The 17445-nt window shown below is 32.1% G+C and overlaps 1 protein-coding gene and 1 non-coding gene across 2 annotated transcripts in view; one reads left to right on the forward strand and one right to left on the reverse strand.

Moving 5' to 3' along the window:
- Positions 1–17445, forward strand: part of LOC114333649 (follistatin-related protein 5-like) — a 523352-nt gene that overhangs the window by 118211 nt on the left and 387696 nt on the right. The window lies entirely within an intron of this gene.
- On the reverse strand, positions 14472–14563 carry Trnai-uau (transfer RNA isoleucine (anticodon UAU)). Its single transcript is given in 2 exon segments — positions 14472–14507; positions 14526–14563. It is a non-coding gene; the product is annotated as a tRNA-Ile (tRNA).

The following is a 17445-nucleotide window of genomic DNA, read 5'->3' on the forward strand; positions in this document are numbered from 1 at the left end:
TGCTCTGACGAAAATTTTCCTCGGAAAATCCGGGTTTCCCAACTAAATCTTTAATTTTCAAATAAAGTTTTACATAAGTAATTATCTACCAATAATTAAATAATTTGGTGACTTTAAAGCCTTCTTGGTTTGAATTATAGTTCCAGAAGCTGGTGGAAATTGAACGAATATTTTAGCAACAATCTAATTGTTAATTAATAATTTACGGTCGCAATAATAACCAAAATAATTATGATACACTGATCAAACTTTGAAATCTTATAAAGATGAGATGCCTATTTAACATTTTGTCGACAAAATATAAATTTTTTGCATAATGTTTAAATGTTTAAAAAATAGTTATAAACAAATTAACGTTTATCAGAAAGTTTTTATTATATTCTAATTTTAAAAAATAGTTAAAATGCGTATTTCAAATATCTTGAAAATGAATGTTTTAAAACTTTTTTACAACCATTTGCAAAAAAGCTATGAAACAGCAAAGTAAACATACGATTACTGCGTTGTTTATAATTTTTTTAAATTCTTTAAAAGCGTAAAAGTGAGTTTAAAGTACAAGCTAATTACTTACAAAAAATATCAATTAGTAAGTTAAATGGTTATATTTTAATTAAAGATTATAAATATTTTTGTTTGTAATTTACACGCGCGAAAGTAGACTAATACAGTACCGTAGCTATGTATTTAACCGTACACATACACAACTCGCGCGAGTTTAAAGCGTCTCAGTCGCTTCGAGTGAACATCTCCGGCTCTGTATCAAGCCTACTTTCGCGCTAAAAATTACAAAAAAAAAGTATTTTTAATCTTTGATTAAAATAGAACCATTGGACTAATATTTGATATTCTTTGTGAGTAATTATATTGTACCACAGACTCACTTTCAAGCTTTGAAACAATTAAAACAAATTATAAACAACGGAGCAATCGTATATTTATTTTGCTGTTTCATAACTTTTTTTGCTGTTTCATAACTTTTTTTGCAAATGGTTGGAAAAATTTTTTGCAGCATTCATTTTCAAGACCTTTGAAATACCTTTTTAAGTATTTTTTAAAATTAGAATATAGTTGAGAATTTCTGAGAAATGTTAATTTGTTTATAACTATTTTTTTTAACATTTAGAGATTATGCAAAAAATAAAAAATTTATATTTTGTCGACAAAATATTAAATAGGCATCACATCTTTATAATCTTTCTAAGTTTGATCAATGTCTCATGATTATTTTGGTTTTTATTGCGACTGTAAATTGTTAATTAACAATTGAATTGTTGCTAAAATATTCGTTTAATTTTCACCGGCGTCTGCAGTTATAATCTATACCAAGAAAGCTTGTATTTCACCAAGTTATTTAATTATTGATAAATAATTACTTGCCCAAAAAATTTATTTGAAAATTTGAGATTTTGTTGGGAAAACCCACATTTTCTGAGGTAAATTTTCATCGGAGCACATCGGGAAAAACATTCCTCTATGTAGAATGAAATTGGGGTAAATTTTTATTTGAGTGTTTTTGGTGTAAAGTGAAAATCTTCGGAGTTATAGACCAATAATTGAAAAAAAACACGATTTAGGGGCGCCATTTTGTTAATAGAAAAAGTAGCACACTATCTGCTGACTTTGCATACCTATATTATTAATATATAGGATCATAATATTCGATTCCAGCAATAAAATTGCTGGTAAATAACCTTTCTTTGTACTTTACTAATTAGACCAGCGTATTATAACTATTTTTTTTCAAAATTTAAAGATTATGCAAAAACACGAAAAATCTATATTTTGTCTATAAAATATTAAATAAGCATCTCATCTTTATAATCTTTATAAGTTTGATCAATGTATCATGATTATTTTGGTTATTAGTGCGATCGTAAATTGTTAATTAACAATTGAATTGTTGCTAAAATATTCGTTTAATTTTCACCAGCTTCTGGAATTACAATCTATACCAAGAGAGCTTTGATGTCACTAAGTTATTTAATTATTGATTAAGAATTACCTATGTACCTAAAACTTTATTTGAAAATTAGAGTTTTTGTAGGGAAAACCCGCATTTTCCGAGGAAAATTTTCGTCGGAGCAAATCAGGAAAAACATATCTCTATGCAGAATTTAATTGCGGTGAATTTTTATTTGGGTGTTTTTGTTGTAAAGTTTAAATCTTCGGAGTTATAGAGCAATAATTGAAAAAAAATACGATTTGTCGGCGCCATTTTGTTTATAATAAAAGTAGCACACTATTTGCGGACTTTGCATACCTATATTATTAATATATAGGATCTTATAATTCGATTCCAGCAATAAAATTGCTGGTAAATAACTTTTCCATGAATTTTGCTAATTAGCCCAGAGTATTCTTGGAACCACTTTCTGGTATTTTCTGGTCAGTTAAATAATTATTTATTATTTTAATTTTTAAAATCCACGAGGAAAATAAACTTCCTGTAGCTGACTGTATACCATAAATTACAAAAATACTAGATTTGTTGTTAAAGGTATATTTTAAAATACCCTAAATAAGGGTCACAATAATACAAAGCGTTTTCGGATTAAGAAATCCATCATCCGTGTTTCTAAAGGCCAAGAAATAGCATGCCTGAACCACCAAAATGTTTTGGGTAAAAACCCTTTAGGGGAGTTTTAGGGCTCAGGCATGCTATTTTTTGGCTTTTAAAAAAATTGATGATGGATTTCTTAATTCAAAAACGTTTTGTTTTAATGTGACCCTTATTTAGGGTATTTTAAAATATACCTTTTACAACTAATCTAGTATTTTTCATTTTAATTTTATTTTAATAATGCATTTTGTATAAGGGACCTTCGTCTTTTCTATTAAAAATCCTTTATAAAAGGTATATTTATTAAAAAAGTCCCTTTCGGGTTACATGATAGAACGTATTCGGAATGACAATTCCATCATCAACGCTTCTTACAAGGTATTGTTACAATAAATTAATGTAACCTGTTTTGGTTTTTAAATTTAATTTCAAATTTCGAATTAATTTCTATCCGTCTATAGTAACATCTATAACATCTGCGATACAGATGTTAGATGCAGATGTTATAGAACGTATCACCAGGCTCAAATGGAACTGGACAGGACACGTCGCCAGGCTGAAGGATTCAAGATGGACACGAAAGCTGATGGAATGGAGACCAAGAGAAGATAAACGCAATAGAGGAAGGCCGCCTACACGATAGACAGATGATATCAGGCGGATGTGTAAAAACTGGCAACAATCAGCACAAAACTTTGGAAACGTGTGGAAACAATTGGGGGAGACCTACGTCCAGCAGTAGACGTGAATTGGTTGGATGATGATGATAGTAACAGTAGATATTACTTTCTCTCAACTCGTTCTGATTATGGCTTTCAAATTGCTTGTCGCCTGTGCTTGGAATTCAATTGTTTGTGACCATTTCAAGGCGTTGTGAGTATTATATCTTTTTTGATTATTTAGTTGATCGTCTAAATTGGTGTCTTCACCAGCAAAACTGGAACATTGGGAATTGACAAAATGTTCTATTTCCAGAAAAGCCAGGATTTATGTAAAATCTGATGACCTTCATAATCATGTACTTAGAGGTCGAGGAAGACAAGCAAGAACGAAATATGTTAGATCTGTTCACATAATAAAAGGGAAGTGTAATGTTTTGGAGAGGCATGAACAGCCTAAGTCTGACGTCACAAATGTCACAAAACTGGGAGGAGCTTATATTGACTCCAAACAATTTTGTTTGTAACGTTAAATGGTCATAAGGAATTTTTCATTTATGTGCTTTGTGTGGCAAAATAAGACTTCATTTAGGTATTTCGTTAAAGAAACGTGTTAATTAAGAGATTTTTAGTCGTATTTGCTTAGGTGGTTTTTATTCCTTAGTGGTTGAAAATAAACATTACCTCAAAACTATTTAGTTCTAATCATTGCATTAAATTAACTCATCTGGGCAAAAACGAATAAAAATCTCTTAATTGACACGTTTCTTTAACTAAATACCTAAATGAAAAGTCTTATTTTGTCACACAAACCGCGTAAACAATAAATTAAAAATTCCTTATGAGTGTTTAATATTATAAACAAAATTGTTTGGAGCCAAATATAAGCTCCTCCCAATTTTGTGACGTCAAGACTTAGGACGTCCATTATGATCCGTAAAAACACTTTTAATTTTCATCCAATCAACTTTAACTGCTCACAGGTATGCTGATAACCTGGGGTTAGGCTCTGGAAAGGTGCAACAGGAGAAAATTTAATTTTCATGCATGATAATGGACCTCCACATTCCACATACCATTGACTAGAGACTTCATTGAAGCAGAAGCTATCCCTTGTTTGGAGTGGCCTGCTTGCTCCCCCGAGCTTAACCTTATAGAGTATTTGTGGGATATGTTTAAAAGAAAAATTAAAGCCTTCCCGGGATAATCCAGAAAACACCGCACGGCTAGTGCAAGCTGCTCTTGAAGAATGGAGCAACCTACCACAACAAAATGTTGATAATTTGATTAGGAGCGTGCCCACACAAATTGAAGCTTTGCATACGGATTAGAGGTGGTAACACTGACTACCAAAAAAACATAAATAAATAAAAACAATTTAAACATTATACGTTTTACATTGAAATTTTTTATGCTATTAACTTTACTTGCTTCTGCTTCTTACCAACTTGTGTTTTAAATACCTTTACCCCAGGCTGTGGGTAAAAAATAGGTCGATTTCAGGATATAATTCAGGAATTTTTGAAACCTATCAGGTGTTGTAAACGACGATGCCAGGAATAACTTCTACTAAAATGTAACCAAAAATACTGTGCGCTTTTTTTTTATCGTTAAATCGTTTATCGTTAAATAATTTTATATTCTTTCCTGTAAATAATAAAAAGGTTTTATTATAAAATAGTTCTTTTTATAAAAGTGTAATTATTTTATAAATCTTTTTTTCATCTTCAGCAACAATAATCTGTAAGTTAAAAACTGATAGGATGTACAAGGCCGCTTCAGCTCTAAATGTTTATAACGAAATTTGCCCCCTTATTTTCAAACCCAAAAATTAGAGGTTTAAAAATGTTTTACGCATTTATTTACATCAGAATATAAAAATATAACTCTTTAGAAGGAGATTTGATGTTTCACCAACTCTCTACGATTTTTTTTTTCAAAAAGTTATAGCCTTCGACCTTTGACCTCTTGGGAAAAACAATTTATACTTTTTAAGCAACAAATTCGTTAATCTGGCTTTACAATTTTTTTTATGTTTGGAATTGAAAGATCTTCATTTTAAAGCTTTAAAAAATAAAAAAAATTATTTGTACAATAAATAATGCAATTGTAAAAAAACGGCCATTTTGGACCTTTCGCAGGCTATTTTGCAATAACCAATTAACAAAATTAAACATACCATACCTCAAATTGTAGGTTTAGTAATTTACTACAACTTTGTATTAAAAAGTTTTTCTCTAAATTAATATCCTAAGCTGCAAAATTAAAAATCATTAAAAATTGCAACTTTAACAAATGAAAATCGTAATTAAAAAAAAAGCGCACAATATTTTTGGTTACATTTTAGTAGAAGTTACTTTACAACACCTGATAGGTTTCAAAAACTCCTGAATTATATCACGTTTTTTCACCCACAGCCTGGGGTACTTATTGTTTTATTTAATTGTTATGTATTTGTGATTAAATTGCTTTAAAATAAATATTGTTTGACTTCGTGTGTTCGTTTTTTGAATTCGCCCGAAATAATAAGAAATATCAGGTGATTCCATATAAGTTTGGGTGCGTGTATATTAAAATATTAAAATTATGAAGCTAATGTACTGCGCGAAAATTTAATGCGGACTTTTTCAGCTAGCAAATCGAACAAGCAATTAATAAATGCCGAGGGATTTGAAATTCATATCTGCTGTGAACATGCATATTTAGGACTGAGCAATTTTCGATTATAATAAATTCAATATAATGTAAAATATTAACAGCAGCTCCAAAAATAGATTTTAAGTGTTACATACATAACAGAGTTATGTAGGTATGTAATATTGTTATAAACTATAGTTAGAAAACTTTAACTAACATCGAAGTGAAAACTTCTGTTGTACTTAATTGTTATAAATATTTAATGAAGACAGTAAATTCAAAATCCAAATGAATTAAAATTGTTGATCCCCTTCTCGGGGGTGGAAAGTTTTTTGACCAACATAACCACAAAAGTCGCCAGAGAACCTGGTTCTAAGCAAAAACTGTTCTATAATTTTTTTGATTATTTCATTCATAGGAGATTCTGACCAATAGAAAGCTACAGAAATCTGAATTAATTCGATAATTTTTGATAATCTCCCGTCGTTAAGTATATTACGTCAGATGCCCTTCGTTGCTAGGAAAAAATACATTCAGTGACATTAATGACAATTAATGTTTTAAAAATTATAAAAGTGATGACTTTCAATCGTCAAATATTTATAAAAACTGTGTGTTTAATGGTTCACTTCGCGTCATATAAAACTGGTACACTTTTTTTTACCAATGTAAACCTGTGTTCAGACTGACAATTATTGTTCGTGAATCACTTCGTTGTTGCCATCACAGATAACGGAATTGCACTAAATCTAAATACAAAAAATTAAAGTTCAAAATGTATATTTCGAATTGTAATACATATATTTAAATTCCATACTTGTTCACTGTAAAAGTTATTCATTTTGTATTCATTTCAAATTAAATTTTTAATTTTTCCCGTGTGTTTTATTTATTCTACACAACTTAATGCAGTTTTGTCCTACAATTTACGAGAAACCAATCACACCTCTCGGTTTGACATTAAACATAATAATTTAAAGTGATGTCAAGAGTTATAACTATCATTATTTTTGAATTGAAATATTTTCATAAATTATAATAAAACACGAATCAATGTATGGATACTTAATTGAGATGACGGAAAATTACCATTGTTTTAGTTTTTAGTATATTAAAAAATGCGGTCTCTCGCTCAGCCCCGTTTTTACCTAGTTTGATATAATATTTTCGTTGAACTGGCAACGTTACCCTAGAATTTAGAGTGACACTTGTGAAACGATCAACTTACACAACTTGAAAAACACGATTTTCGGTTATAAGAGTTGTACCAGTTTTTTTTGACGCGAAGTGTATTTACATAAATAAATTACAATAAAATTTTGGTTTTGAACAGTTTTATTCATGAAATAATCGCAACAAATTGCACTCGACCTCTGAAATTAATATAGAATTTCAGAGCTCTTGTGCAATTACTACCGAAAACTCAATAGTTTTTGAGTTATTCGTTGTTGAAAATTTGCCACTTCCATTGAAAAATATCACCTTTCGGACGGTTTTTTGCGAATACTTTAAAAATTATACATCTGACGAAAAAAATTATAAAAACATTATTGAAGCGTATGAAAAATCAAAGAGATCCTTAATTAAGGATCTATTAACAATAATCTATTTTTTCAAAATTTGGGCTCTGTACCGCCATTCTTTATTATATTACAAATATGTGTGCCAAATATCTCGACAACATATTCAGAATTACAGCCGCAATCTTAGAACGCGTTTGTTGCTACCTGTTGATCGCTACTGTAGCCTCTTAAGCTACTTCAAATGTAGCTGTAATTATGCACCAAAATTTTGAAGCAAAACCTACATTTGACATTTTATTTATTTGATAACCATTAAAATATTGGATAACAGTTTACCATTAAAAAACTAAAATTAAACTAATCTTAATAGTTTGTATGAAACGATTAATAAATTTACCACCGTTAGTGAAAAATTCCGCAAAAAAAACTAAGGAAATTTGAAAAAACTTTGTGAAAAAATCGCCCGTTTTTCTTCAGTTTTTCATGGTTAAAAAATATTTATTTTTTATTTTTTCCTTTTTCAAATGCAGTACGATTTTTTTATTTCAGATATCCCAATCCTGAGATTAACTGTCCGCCATCATTTTTCGAGGCCTCGAATGTTTCGCTCTCTACAATATTTTAGTGTACGTGCATAAATGAAAAAAGATATATTTTTTGTACTCTCTAAGAGTTAGATATTAATATGTAAAAAGTTTTATATACATTTTTAATAAAGATTCTGAGAAAAAAATTCTTGAAAAAAATGATTTTTTTTGGTCTTCTAAAGTGTACTAGTACCTTAAAGCATTTTCTTTATAACGTTGTCCATTACATGTATGTATATTTATTCAACATAATGTGTTTTACTTAAGGGCAGAACAAGATTTGCAAAGGGCTTCATCTATTGATGAAATTACATCGCTCACTCAATTAGGTCTTGCGAGTGATGTTTTTTTAAGTCCTCTGTTAGTTAGTGGCTGTTTTGTAGGTCTCCAATTAGTTGATTGTGGTGGTTTACACTTTGATCTTTTCTTTGGCCGGATACCGCTGAAATTGCCCTGAGGATGCACTGAACCACCACATTTGAAATGCTCTTAACGGCCGAATTAATACCTACAATGGAAGTTCTGGAATAACTCGGTGGTAGGAATGCTGTAATGTCAGACTGTATTTGGCAAACTTAATTAAATTATGTAATACCCCAGGAAACGAAGGTTAGAAAGCACTTGACAATTCGAAAAAACTGGAATTACGGCAGTCAATGGGAACAAGAATAGGATATTACCTCCGAATTCTTTCCTACTGCATGGATTTTAATGAAATTTTGGAAATAGCCTTTACTTATCTCCTATTTCAAAGACTACCCTATGCCGATGTGTGCTTTTATCTTGGGGGTGGTTCCCACCCCTTATCGGGAGTGGAAACTTTCTTGATTAAAATAATCACGGAAGTGGCTAGAGAACCTAGTTCTAAGCAAAAACTGTTCCATACTCTTTTTTGAAAATTCAATACTTTTTGAGTTATTCGTGGTTGAAAATTGGCCATTTTCATTGAAACATAACTGCTTTTCGAGATGCGTGCATCTCCATCTATTTCTCCATTGCTCTGTAATACCGATCCCAGGTACTTAAAACTATTGCTTTTTACATCCAAAGATACAGTTCACCATCCAAAGATACCATTTTATTTGTAGTGACTCCATCTTTAAATGAACATTCCAAATACTCTGTCTTTGTCCTACTAAGTTTTAAACCTTTTTCCTCCAGAGCTTGTGTCCACTGGTCCAGTTTTTTTCTAAGTCTCTTTCACTATTTCCTACTAGCACGACATCATCAGCATACATTAAGCACCATGGAATGTTACCCTGTAGTTTCGCTGTTATCTGGTCCAAAACTAATGAGAATAAATACGGACTAAGCACCGAGCCTTGGTGCAATCCTACTTTCACATGAAATTTATCAGTCTCTCCCACACCTGTCCTAACACTAGTCGTTACTCCCTCATCCATATCTCTCACAATCTTTACATATGCACCAGGGACTCCTTTCTTATTGAGTGCCCACCACATCATATGCTTTCTCAAGATCAATGAATACCATATGAGCGTTTGCTTCTTTACTCCTGTATTTTTCCATCAACTGCCTTATAATGAAAATTGCGTCTGTTGTTAATCTGCCCTGCATAAAGCCAAATTTATTCTCGGATATGTCGGTCTCTTCACGTATCCGTCTATCAATTTACTCTCTCCCATATTTTCATGGTGTGGCTAAGCAGTTTTATGGCCCTGTAGTTTGTACACTGCTGTACATCTCTCTTGTTTTTGTAGACAGGTACTAGTATACTGCTTCTCCATTCGTCTGGCATTTGTCCAACTTCCATAATTCTATTAAATAAACCTGCTAGCCGCCTTGTTCCTGTCTCTACCAATGCTTTCCACACTTCCCCAGGAATATCATCTGGTCCTATCGCTTTTCCTTTCTTTATTTTTAAAGCGCTTGAGCCACTTCCTCGTTTGTTATTTTGGTGACCATTGCTGCTACTGTCTCCGTTGACTCCACAGGCTGTCTGTCAAATTCTTCATTTAATAAGCTGTCAAAGCACTTTTTCCATCTCTTTTTGACATCCTTTTCGTGAAATAGTATTTTATTATTTTCATCTCGGATACATCTAATCTGATTAAAATCTTTTGCTTTCTTTACTCTCTGTTTGGCTATTTTTTGGCACACTTTTATATAATCAAATATCCATAACTTTCGCGTTGTCATGGTGATGACAATATGAGCAATTTTTTTTTAATGGCATGGACTTTATGTCATTCAGCCAGTCACAACAGGAGGTATCTAGTGTCGTCTGTAGTGTGTGTGTTGAGTAAGTGTCTTGTTACTTTGCAAAGTCGACGGTCCTGGCTTGCTAACCTGAGAGCATGGTATAAAAAGACCTCAACACAACTATTCCGTGTAGCAACCAACAAAGTCATCATGGCCAAAATGATCACCAACGTTCGGAACGGACAGGCACCCTAAGAATAAAAAGTTGTATCCAGTTGTGTTCTGTAATGTAATATCCCAGATATTTAAGAGTATCAATCTACTCTAATTACGATATTTCTCGATAATCAGTGAGTTTAAAATTTTGATTGTTAATTCATTTTAAAACTGTTGCGGACAAAAATGTGTGTATTACAACAGCATTTCTCCCTTATTTCGTACCATCCTGCCATCTTAACATTAACCACACTCTGTATATTTTCAATCTAAACTCTTCTTCCCTACGACATTCCCGTAGATGTTCATTTGAGTCGAAAGGCATTAAGCTCACTAGAGTGCGTCCTCCGCACAATACAGCAACCCCAAAAAATAGGGGGCGCTCGAGTTGGGTCTTTAACTCGTGGTTTGCATCTGTATGTTTTATAAGATAAGCTCATCTATTAACAGACGAGGCACTTGACACTTTTCCCACCAAACATCGTTTTTTGTTGAGTGTTTACGATAATAGGGAGGATAGGATAGTGTAATTGGGTAGGTTAGAGTCTCAGATAGTTAAGTATGAGTAGGAATATGTTTGATTAGCATTTTTATTAAGAGACACGTTGAATAACACACGTGATACATCACTATTACTGCAATAAAAACTATATTCTGTACTGTAATCAAGTAATAAAGAAAGCCAGATAAACGAGTATGACAATATTAATTCAGAGCTAGAAATAATAAATAATGTTTTAGTTATTTCGAAGATGCAACAGGTAAAGACTAATCTTCGTAGAGAAAATGATTGTGCCTTTAATAGAATACTGAACTTACTTACAGAAGTATTTGGGTGATTCCATTTCAAATCACTCAATTTTGGATCAAAAAAACTTTTGGATCTCCGATTTGTCTGAAAATTGGTATATAGTATCTGCGGGATGTAGAAATAAAACATTTAAGGTCGAATTGTCTTCTTCTTCTTCTTCTTCTTCTTCTTCTTCTTCTTCTTTTTTTTTCTCAAAATGTTATTTTAAGCGATTTTACAGTGATTTGGTATTTATTTAAACAAATTTGCATTTAAATCGTAAACTATCAATGGAAAACAATATTTTAATAGAAAGGACTCAAAAATGTCATTATATGGCATTATAACGGGTTATTTTGATTCAAAACAAGTTTTTGATCAAATTTTATAGTGCAGAAAACGTTAAAATACCATTTTTTTCATTTCCTCCATTCCCAAAATACATCATAATCGATTTGGCTGAAAATTTGCCCACAGATAGCCAAGACATAGGACTTTAAGTGGTTAGAAGGATTTGAATTATATTACAATACCAAAAAAGTTACATGCAATATCATAGTCAAAAATATAGGTGTCTACTGTAAGTACAAAATTAACTCGGAAAATATCGACCTCACGACAAAAATTAATAGAATTAATTATAAAGAAATTGTAATAATTGTAAATACGATTTATTTGGAACCGTGACCCGTCAAAATAGCCCGGTCAAAACAGCCCCGTCAAAAAAGCCCCGTTAAAATAGCCCGGACACAAAATAGCCTCGACAAAATAGCCCGCAAACAAAATAGCCCCGACAAAATAGATGGCACACAAAATAGCCCCGGTCAAAACAGCCCCGGCTAAAATAGCCCCGGCTAAAACAGCCTCTTATAAACAATTACATAATTGGGTAGGTTAGAGTCTAATTACATAATTATTTATACAAGGTGTCCAAAAACTTTTATTTTATTTAAATTATTTTACAAAAAGGAAGAATGAATTTAATTTATTTAATTTAAAATGCATTTTATTGTTGTCCGAAAACAGAAAAAATGTTTATATCATAAATAAACATTGATTTTCTCTTAACTTAAATGTTCAAACTTCCAAGAGGCAGGGAAGACAGGACTCGAGTTCTCTGAAAAGACCATTTTTATTTAATGTGGTTAAGATAAACATCTGAATATAGGATAATTACCATTTCCGAAAAAATGTATTTTTAGGGGATTATTTCATGATGAATTCTGAAGGGAGCTTTTTTGTAGGGGCTATTTTGTCGGCGGGCTATTATTCCACGGCTATTTTGTCTGCAGGCTATTTTGTCGGAGCTATTTTGTGTGCGGGATATTATGTCGGGGCTATTTTGTCGGAGCTTTTTTGACGGGGCTATTTTGACGGGGTACCATTTGGAACAATTTCAGTTCTTACTATTTTTGTCGAAAAGTTAAAAATGGCGGAGATATTGAGCAAAACAGGTTCTCGTTTTAAATCAAGATGGCGGCTAACGTAACGGAGGAATTCATTCGCGATTTTAAATTTACTTTACTATTGATCCCCCTAAAGATTAGAAAAATAAAATTTTGGGCAGCTCAGCATGCAAGGTCAAATGCTATCCCGACTGGACTAATATACTTTTGAGCCTGATATTATTGCATGTTACTTTTTTGGTATTGTAATATAATTCAAATCCTTCTAACCACTTAAAGTCCTATATTTTGGCTATATTGTGGGCAAATTTTCAGCAAAATCGATTATCACGTATTTTGGGAATGGAGGAAAATGTAAAAATGTATTTTAACTTTTCTACACTGTAAAATTTGATCAAAAACTTGTTTTTTGAGTCTCATTTTTGAGTCTCTTCTATTAAAGTATTATTTTTTTCATTGATACTTTAAGATAGAAAATGCAAATTTGTTTAAATAAACAACAAATCACTGTAAAATCGCATAAAATAACATTATGAGAAAAAAAAGAAGAAGAAGATTTTTTACTTTATCTTATTTTTACGTCCCGCAGAAGCTATACACCAAGTTTCAGAAAAATCGGAGATCCAAAAGTTTTTGTCTGAGTGATTTGACATGGAATGACCATTTATTTCCTCTCTGTTGTCAGAAGGGGACCGAGAATATCCACTGCAAGTCGTTCAAATAACTCTCCGGAAACATATTGTACCATTTTCCACGATTTCTTTTTCTAAAACCTTTTTTATCGTTACATAAATCACATTTTTTACACAAATCTTTTGCATCTCGTGGACAATTGATCCAACAAAATCTGTCTCAAACTCAGATAAGTGTTCTTTTGACTCCAAAATGTCGTCCTGAAAGGCTTCGATGAAGTTCTTACAACATACTTTTAATGTGTGATTTTAGCAGTACTAATTGTTAAACTATGCGTAATTCATCGGATCTTTCTCACTTTCGATAAAATAGATCATTGGAAAGATACAGACATTCCCATTGAGCCTACTTTATATTTCCACTTTATTTGGATATTTCCCGCCAAATACGTCCTACTCCAATTCTTAGTTATTTTCGGCTTTTAAGTCATATTTTGAGTTACTGTCAAGTTATTTTCGTACGGCTTTTAAGTCATTATCTTTCTTTTGACTCTTTCTAAGGCTTTCCAGGGAAGCCTGATCATTATCTTCTACTGTTTAAAGCTGGCCACTCGCGGCACTTCGGTGCCGTTCAATTTTGTCGAATTCGACTATGTAATTGGCAAAATTTTGATCATGTGTGACCGTACTTCAACGAAATCGTACAATTTGACTGCAGACATGTCTGTTGCAGTACGGCAGAAATTGATATTATCAATGATCTTGTCGAACGACACCGCAGTACGCAGTACCAGAGAAGAGAACACTGACAGTACCGCGAGTGGCCGGTTTCAATGTGGTCATCTGGAGACTTACTTCTTCGGTTACATTTTCGTTTTCGTCAAGGGACTTTTTCTGTATGGAATTAATTTTGCAGAATTGTCGTAATAATATGTTTACTACGTCTTTCAGTCCCAATTAGCTTTAATCAGTAAGTAGCTAAATTAAAAATGTGTTTCAAAAATGCAGACATTGGAACATTTAAACTTTTCTCTAAAAAAGCTGTTAGTTTTCGTGAAAATGCTACTTATTAATAATTAATGTAGAATGTTCAGTGTTATGTTTTGTGATAAGTCCATATGTGTACTACAACAAAAATATATTTCAATGTCACGCTACGTAATAATTTGTTAATTAATTTATTTTTTAATTGGTACTTTACTTTTATAGTGTATCATGTGAATTAAATAACCGCTGTCTTCAATTTTATAGCATAAGATCTGATTATATTGTAGGACATATTGTTTATAAAAAAGATGTGCTCCAGGTGAGGCTCGAACTCACAACCCCGGCATCGCTCACGACTACTGTCTTATAAGTACCGTGCGCTAACCAATTGCGCCACTGGAGCGCTGAAGCCACTGGCGTGTTGTGTTTTATCGGTTCGTGATAATGGTTCCAAACCTATCAGTGGCGAATCTAAACATTTGCCTGGGGGGACTTCCAATGAAATAAGTACCAACCAAAAGACAAAAAAGACCCAAACTACATAAAAGATATTAAATAATTACTTAAATTCATTAAGTTCCCTTAATTTTCCCAACTAACGGGTTTATTGAGTCGAATTTGTCTGCGATTTAAATTTCGTATCAGCTAATTTATTGGTATATGTCAACAATTATTTTATTTTATTTTGGACCTCTTCTTGGGGTAATTTCTCCATTTCTCCCCCCTTCTACCCGCCGCTGAAAGCCATTTTTTATTTAATTAGTCATGGTGTACAGAGATTTATGGCAATAATATTTAGGCCTCAGAAAGGGCACTCGAGGATTAATTTCAATGGCGGATAGATACCTAGCAGACTCGTAACCATGGGGTCCGGACCCCTCCCAAAGTTGCCTCGGCTTTTGTACCAAGGCAGAAAATTTATCCCCAAGTTATTATTATTATTGGATAACTGAACGAAATTATTATTATTTTTTACTAGGATTATTTCTGTTTTTACTCAGTGTACGGATCAACTTATATCCAATTTAAAAAACAAATTTACCAAAAGCGAAAGTATTCTATCAGCATTTCAATTTTTTTTACCTGGATTTGCCTCTACAGAAAAGGAAAAATGGCTAGAAAATTTGTCTGCATATTACTCCCACGACACTTTCCTTACAGCAATAAAAGCTGAATATATGTTATGGTGTAACTGTAATACATGATCATCTTTGGAACCAAATACCGAAGTTCTCCGCGTAATGGAACATTGTAATATGATTTTTTTCCAAAAATTTACAAATTCCTTACAATTTTGGCAACTGTCCCTATCACAACTGCTAGTGTAGAACGTTCGTTCTCAACAATAAAGCGAGTAAAAATTTACCTAGAAATAAGATAAAAAATGAGAGACTCAGTTTATTGGCTCTTTGGTCTGTTCATTGTAACGCTGAATTAAAGCCAGATATATATATCAAATAACCAAAAATTATTGGGTAGACAGCTGAATAGCAGATCAGATGTACTTACTCTTTTCTACGAAATCCTCTATTTCGTTATAAGTCACTAACATCATCAGGGACGCTAAAATGATATTAAAGATACAATGGTGAAATTAGGTATTAAAAACAACTTACTAGGATGAGATTGTTATAGGTGGTCATCTACCTCTCTTTACCACGCGATCTCGCACATTGTGACAGACAATGATGGCTAGACCAATCAAAATTGATATTGACCAATGACGTCCTTCATATTGGCATTAAACATCGATGCACAGAGCGGCCCATAGCTTATCTTAGGTTTGTTCCAACACAACGAAAACCGTCATGAAACGACCACGAAACTGCGCGCAGATAGCAAAATAATACGATCCATGGGATATTTTGTTTACTGCGCAGTTTCGTGATCGTTTCACGACGGTTTTTCGTTGTGTTGGAACAAACCTCTTGTCTATTCTTATTGTCTATGGTTTGGACCCCCTCAAGCACATTTTCTGGCTACGTGCAAAAAAGATTAGTACTCCAGGCTGTGGGTGAAAAATAGGTCGATTTCAGGATATAATTCAGGAATTTTTGAAACCTATCAGGTGTTGTAAACGACGATGCCAGGAATAACTTATACTAAAATGTGACCAAAAATATTGTGAGCTTTTTTGTTATTGCGATTTTCATTTGTTAAATTTGCAATTTTTAAAGATTTTTAATTTTGCAGCTTAGGATATTGATTCTAGTGAAAAACTTTTTAATAGAAAGTTATAGTAAATTAAAAAACCTATAATTTGAGCTATGGTAAGTTTAATTTAGTTTATTGGTAATTGCAGCACAGCCTGCGAAACGTCAAAAATGGCCGTTTTTTACAATTGCATTATTTATTGTACAAATAATTTTTTTTTATTTTTTAAAGCTTTAAAATGAAGATCTTTAAATTCCAAACATAAAAAAAATTGTAAGGCCGGATTAACGAATTTGTTGCTTAGATATTATAAATTGTTTATCCCAAGAGGTCAAATGTCGAAGGCTATAACTTTTTGAAAAAAAAAATCGCAGAGAGTTGGTGAAACATCCAATCTCCTTCTAAAGAGTTATGTTTTCATATTCTGATGTAAATAAATGCGTAAAACATTTTTAAACTTCTAATTTTTGGGTTTGAAAATATGGGGGCAAATTTCGTTATAAACATTTAGAGCTGAAGCGGCCCTGTACATCCCATGAGTTTTTAACTTACAGATTATTGTTTCTAAAAACGAAACGAAGATTTATAAAAAAATAAAAAATTTCTACGACCAACTGAAGCCGAGCTAAATGTTGGGCTTGAAAATAAGGGGACAATTTTCGTTATAAACATTTAGAGCTGAAGCGGCCCTGTACAGCCTATGAGTTTCTAACTTACAGATTATTGTTGCTGAAGACGAAACGAAGATTTATAAAAAAATAAAAAAAATTTACAACAAACTGAAGCCGAGATAATTGTTTCTTTTTTCTTAAATCGTAGTGCCTTTATTTACAACAATTAAGAAATTATTTTACAGTCATTGACTAAAGAAAGACTTATATTATCTTAAATTAAAAATAATTATAAAATATAGTTACATTTAATTATTAAAAGTTATTTTTAAAATCGGTGCTTTTGCGAGCGGCCGAATTTTGCAAATCGCCCGGCTCGCTTCAAATCCGCGCGGTCGGAAAATTTTTACGTAACTTGTATTAAATTTTGACCGAAAACAATTTAATAATATTACCATTATAATATACAGTCTATTTACCACTGTATTTGTTTTTCTTGATAAACTTTTATATGTGAAAT

This window comes from Diabrotica virgifera, chromosome 5 (assembly GCF_917563875.1).
Source record: "Diabrotica virgifera virgifera chromosome 5, PGI_DIABVI_V3a".
In the NCBI taxonomy this organism is placed as follows: Eukaryota; Metazoa; Arthropoda; class Insecta; order Coleoptera; family Chrysomelidae; genus Diabrotica; species Diabrotica virgifera.